The sequence below is a fragment of the Enhydra lutris genome, unplaced genomic scaffold (genome assembly GCF_002288905.1).
Source record: "Enhydra lutris kenyoni isolate GAN:26980312 unplaced genomic scaffold, ASM228890v2 scaffoldscaffold67, whole genome shotgun sequence".
Taxonomy (NCBI): Eukaryota; Metazoa; Chordata; class Mammalia; order Carnivora; family Mustelidae; genus Enhydra; species Enhydra lutris.
This window is the reverse complement of record NW_019154151.1, coordinates 2,051,716-2,057,938: the sequence shown is the minus strand read 5'-3', so window position 1 is coordinate 2,057,938 and position 6,223 is coordinate 2,051,716. Positions and strand designations below refer to the sequence as shown.

Genomic DNA, 6,223 nt, shown 5'->3' with positions numbered 1-6,223 from the left:
ACGTGAAGGCAGAGGCTTTAACTCACTGAGCCACCCAGGTGCCCCTCCAATTCATTTTTTAACCAGTGTGGATTCTACCTGCAATCAATAACAGGTTTTTTTTTTTTAAATCTCTGATAATCAGGGCTTCATTTTATTCTATGATAATTTAATATCCGAATTATCTATGCTTTCTCTCTGTTAATATTCTTTCCTGGAAAATTATTGTAAGGGCCTGCCCCTCCCAGAGGAACTAGCTTGTGGACCCCGAAGTAGGGACGGGGCAGGCCGGGTGAAGATGTCCAATCGGTGTGGCATGGGTATATCCACTGGGTGAATTAGGATTAATTGGCTACCTGTGTAGGGGCGGGGCTCAACCACCCCCATAAAGGTTGGTCTGCGAGGCTGGCAAAGAGGAGAAGAAGGAGAGCTGTCAGAAGAAGAAGAAGGAAGAAGCAGCAGCAGAAGAAGAGTCAGCGGGAGAAGAAGAAGAGCTGTAACAGCTCTTGTAAGAGCTATAAGTGCAGCCGGTGGCCCCGAGCCACCAGTGGTCCAACGCCTGCGGCCTGGAGCCGCTAGCGGTCCTGACGCCAGCGGTCCCGCCCACACCGCGGCTTCGGCAGCAGCGCCGCAGCGAACAGCGGAGCCGCTAGCGGTCCCCAGCCACCAGCGGCCGAGACGCCAGCAGCCCCGCCCACACCGCAGCTTCGGCAGCGGCGCCACGGGGAGCAGAGGAGCCGCCAGCAGCCTAGCCGCCTGCAGCCCCAAGCCGCCAGCAGTCAAGATGCCAGGGGTCCTGATGCCGGCGGTCCTGATGCCGGTGGTCGCCCGCCACCAGCGGCCCCGAGCCGCCAGCAGTCCCAATGCTGGCGGTCCTGCGCCGCCAGTGGTCCCGCGCCACCAGCGACCTGAAGCCTGCGGCCCTGAGATGCCTGCGGCACTGAGACGCCAGTGGCCCCGATGCCAGCGGCCCCGCCCACACACTGCGACCCTCAGCAGTGGCGCCACGGGGAACAGCCTAGTTGGCAGCAACCTCCCCGGGAATCCTGAGCCGCTGCCTCACCGGAGCTGTGTCATTCCGGGGAGCGGCTTCGTTAGGGAAGAGGCTTCCTCGGTGAACGGCCCTGCGGAAGCAGCATCATCAGGGAAGAGGCTTCCTCCAGAGCAGCCTCGTCGGAGCAGCCTTGTCTGGGGAGCAGCCTCGCCAGAGCAGCCTTGTCAGAGTGGCGTCATGAGAAGCAGAATCTGTGTCATCAGTGTTGTCCTCCCTGTCATCATTGCTGTCGTCATTGCCTCTTCTTGGGAGCGGCCCTGCCCAGGGAGCCACCTCACCAGCGGCGGCCTTCTTGGGAGTGGCCTCTTCTTGGGAGCAGCTCCAACCGGGGAGTGGCCTCATCTGTGGAGCAGCCTCGTCCGGAGCGGCCTTCTGGGAGTGACCTTGTCAGAATCATCATCGTCGTCTTTTCGTAAGAGACAGCCCTGACCGGTCAGTTTGATTTTTGATGCTTGATGTGAAATAAAGCTTTGTTTGATTTTCGCTTTATATCAGTCTCGTTCCTTTGATCATGGACCCTAACATTATCTATTACAGTCTTGATATCCATTACTAGGTTTTTCAGAGGCTAAACTTAAGGAAGAGTGTGGCACTTGTATGAATTCAGTGTTTTTGAGCAATCAACCAACATGTAATTAGCATCAGATAGAGAAGGGGGTAATGGTATCTTGACAGAAAAAACAGTATGCCAAAAAGATTTGTTCTAAGAGCAATAGTGGAGTAGCTGGGGTATCATTTCCATATAAACATATGATAGGAGATGAAATTGCAATTTGGGCCCTTTTTGGTTATTCCAAAAACAATTTGAACTCTCCAATTTGTCAGGAGCTGTACTATAACTTATGGATACAAGGATTAATAGAATGTTTTTATGAACTAATATAGGATGGTGATATACTTGTAAACAGAAGCTCTACTACAATTTAAATACAGTGATAGAGGCAAACATAGGTTGTTCTAGAGTGAAAGAGGAGGACACCAATCATAGCCTGGAGACAGAAATGTCTGAAATGTGTCTATGAAAAAGAATAGGGAAGCCAAGGGAGGCCAGCACTAAGCCCTGAGATGCTTCAGCATTTAAAGGACCAGAGAGCTTTTCACAGTCTATAAAGTTTATGACTATTGAAAGTTGAAACCCATTATTTGATTTTTAGAACTCTTTAGAAAGTGCTTCCTCTTTGGAGATTCAGGAATTGATGAAACTACAAAGTTACCATATTTAGTTTTTGTTGTTGTTGTTGTTGTTGTGGTTGGTTGGTTGGTTTGCTTCACTATGCAGAAGTTTTTATCTTGATAAAGCCCCAATAGTTCATTTTTGCTTTTGTTTCCCTTGCTTTGGGGGATATATGTAGTAAGAAGTTACTACAGCTGAGGTCAAAGAATTTGCTGCCTCTGTTCTCTTCTAAGATTTTGATGGTTTCCTGTCTCACACTTAGGTCTTCTATCCATTTTTAATTTATTTTTGTGTAAGGTGTAAGAAAGTAGTCCAGGTTCATTCTTTCACATTTTGCAGTCCAGTTTTTCCAACATTTGTTGAAGACACTTTTTATTCCATAAGATATTCTTTTCTGCTTTGTCAAAAGTTAGTTGGCCTTGGGGCGCCTGGGTGATTCAGTCATTAGGCATCTGTCTTGGGCTCAGGTCATGATCCCAGGGTCCTGGGATCAAGCCCTGCATCAGGCTCCTTGCTCAGCAAGAAGCCTGCTTCTCCTTCTCCCTCTCCCCTGGCTTGTGCTCCCTCTCTTGCATTCTCTCTCTCTCTCTTTCTCTCTGTCAAATAAGTAAATAAAATATATTTTTATAAAAAATTAGTTGACCACATAGTTGTGTGTCATTTCTGGGTATTCCATTCTGTTCCATTGATCTATGTGTCTGTTTTTGTGCCAGTACTATCCTGTCATGATCACTACAGCATTGTAACATAGCTTGAAGTCCTGAATCATGAGGCCTTCATCTTTGCTTTTCTTTTTTAAAATTGCCATGTCCATTCAGGGTCTTCTTTGGTTACATACAAATTTTAGGATTCTTTCTTTTAGCTCTGTGAAAAATACTGGTGGTGTTTTGATAGAGATTGTATTATATGTGTAGATTGTTTTGGGCAATCTACAAGTATAATTTTAATAATAATTATTCTTCCAATCCATGAACATGGAACATTTTTCTATTTCTTTGTGTCATCTTTAATATCTTTCATAAATGTTCTACAATTTGCAGAATACAGATCTTTTATCTCATTGATTAAATTTATTCCTAGATAACTGACAGATTTTGGTGTAATTGTAAATGGGATCCATTCCTTGATTTTTTTTTCTGATTCTTCATTATTGATGTACAGAAATGCAACAGATTTCAGTATATTGATTTTCCATCCTGCAACTTTGCTGAAATTGTGCATCAGTTCTAGCAATTTTTTGGTGGAGTCTTTCAAGTTTTCTACATAGAGTATCATGTTGTCTGCTAATAGTGGAAGTTTGCCTTCTGCCTTGACAATTTGGATGATTTTTATTTCTTTTTGTTGTCTAATTGCTGAGGCTAGCACTTCCAATACTATGTTAAATGGCAATGGTGAGAGCAGATATCCTTGTCTTGTTTCTGACCATAGAGGAAAAGCTTTCAGTTTTCCCCCACTGAGGATGCTATTAGCTGTGGGTCTTTCATATGTGGATTTTATGATGTTTAGTTATGTTCCATCTATCCCTATTTTGTTGAAGTTTTTTTTTTCTTTTTTATCAAGAATGGATTCTGTATTTTGTCAAATTCTTTTTCTGCATCTATTGAGAGAATTATATGGTTCTTACCCTTTCTTTTATTAATGTGGTGTATCACGTTGATTGATTTGCAAGTATTGAACAACCCCTGCATCCCAGGAACAAATCCCACTTGATTGTGGTAGGTAATTCTTTTTTTATTTTTATTTATTTTTTTAATAGTTTCAGGTGAACAATCTTTTTTTTTTTTTTGAAGATTTTATTTATTTATTTGACAGAGATCACAAGTAGGCAGAGAGGCAGGCAGAGAGAGAGAGGAGGAAGCAGGGTCCCTGCTGATCAGAGAGCCTGATGTGGGGCTGGATCCCAGGACCCTGGGATCATGACCTGAGCCGAAGGCAGAGGCTTTAACCCGCTGAGCCACCCAGGCGCCCTGGTAATTCTTTAAAAAAACAAACAAACAAACAAACATTTTTTAAAATTTATTTGACATAGAGAGAGACATCACCAGTAGGCAGAGAGGCAGACAGAGGGGGAGGGGGAAGCAGGCTCCCCGCAGAGCAGAGAGCCTGATGTGGGGCTCGATCCCAGGACACTGAGATCACAACCTGAGCTGAAGGCAGAGGCTTAACCCACTGAGCCACCCAGGTGCCCTGGTAAGTCTTTTAATGTATTCTTGGATTTGATTGTCCAGTACCTTGCTGAGAATTTTTGTATTCATCTTCATCAGGGATATGGGCCTGTGATTCTCCTTTGTCATGGGTTCTTTGTCTGGTTTTGAAATCAAGGTAATGCTGGATTCATATGAGATTAGAAGTTTTATTTTCATTTCTATTTTTTAGAACAGTTCCAGAAAAATAGGTATTTCCTTTTCTTTAAATGTTTGGTAGAATTCCCCTGGGATACTGTCTGCCCTTTTGTTTGTTGGGATATTTTTGATACTGACTCAATTTCATTACTGGTTTTAGTCTGTTCAAATTACCTATTTTTTCCTCTTCCAGTTTTTGCGTTTTGTATGTTTTCAGGAATTCACCCATTTATTCCAGATTGCCCCATTTGTTGGCATATAATTTTTCATAATATTCTCTTATAATTGTTTTATTTCTCTCTCATTCATGACTTTATTTATTTAAGAATTGTCTTTTTCCTCTTGGTAAGTCTGGCTACGGGTTCATCAGTTTTATTATTTATTTCAATGAGCCATCTTTTACTTTTTTGATCCATTCTTCTGTTCTTTTTGTTTCCATATTGTTTACTTCTGCTCTAATCTTTATTATTTCAGTTCTAGTGGTGTTAGGCTCTAAGTGCTGTTCTTTTTCTTGCTCCTTTAGGTGTAAGGTTAGGTTGTGTAACTGAGATTTTTCTTGCTTCTTGAGATAAACCTGTATTGCAATATATTTCCCTCTAAGGACTGCCTTTGCTGCATCCCAAAGATTCTGAAGTGTCTTTGTTTTGTTTTGTTTTCATTTTCATATATTGGCATGCATTTTTTCCTTTTTTAATTTCCTAGTTAACCCATTCATTTTTTAGTAAGATGTTCTTAAACCTCTATATATTTATGATCTTTCTAATTTTTGTATGTGTGGTTAACTTCAAGTTCCACAGTGCTGTGTTCTGAAAATATTCATGGTATGATCTCAATCATTTCTTCTACTTGAGGCTTTATTTGTGACTCAGTATGTGATCTATTCTGGAGAATATTACAGGTGCACTTGAAAATAGTGTGTATTCTGATGCTCTAGAATGAAATATTCTGAATGTATTTGGCAGCATAAATATGTACAATTGTTAGATCTTCTTGTTGCACAGACCCTTTTATTATGATATAGTATCCTCCTTCAACTTTTGTTACAATCCTTAGTTTAAAATCTACTTTGTTTGTGTAAACATGGCTACTCTGGGTTCCTTTTGATATCATTAGTATGAAAGATGTGTCTCTGCCCCTCACTGTAGATTGACAGGTGTAGATTCTTTACAGCTTCATTAGTTTCTGTAATTTTATGTTCTATACCATTGATTACTCCCTCTGCTTCATCCATCCTCATTGTAATGGCATCTAGTCAGGTTTTCATCTCAGTTACAGCATTTTTAATTTTGGTCTGACTAGTTTTTCATTCTTTTATCTCTGGATTAGGAGATTCTTTAATGTCTTCTATATTTTATTCAAGCCCAAGTATTATCATTAGACTTGTTGCTTTCAATTCTGTTTCAGATATCTTACTTTTATCTCTATTGATTAAATCCCTGGCCATTACTTTTCCTGTTCTTTTGGGCTGATTTCCTCTGTCTTGTCACTTTGTCTAGGTCACTGTTTTTGTGTGTGTGATTGTTAGGAAAGTCTGCTATATTCCTGCTTCTGATAGTAATGGCTATATTAAGAAGAGGTCCAAGAAAAAAAAAAGTAGGAGGTCCTGTATGCACTCTGCTGTTATATTTTGGCTGGTATATATATATATATATATATATATATATATATATATAT

At 41.3% G+C, this 6,223-nt stretch overlaps 1 pseudogene; it reads left to right on the top strand.

Moving 5' to 3' along the window:
- Window positions 1-277: 277 nt before the first annotated feature.
- The window catches only part of LOC111159195, a 55,158-nt pseudogene continuing 49,212 nt past the window's right edge, over window positions 278-6,223 (top strand).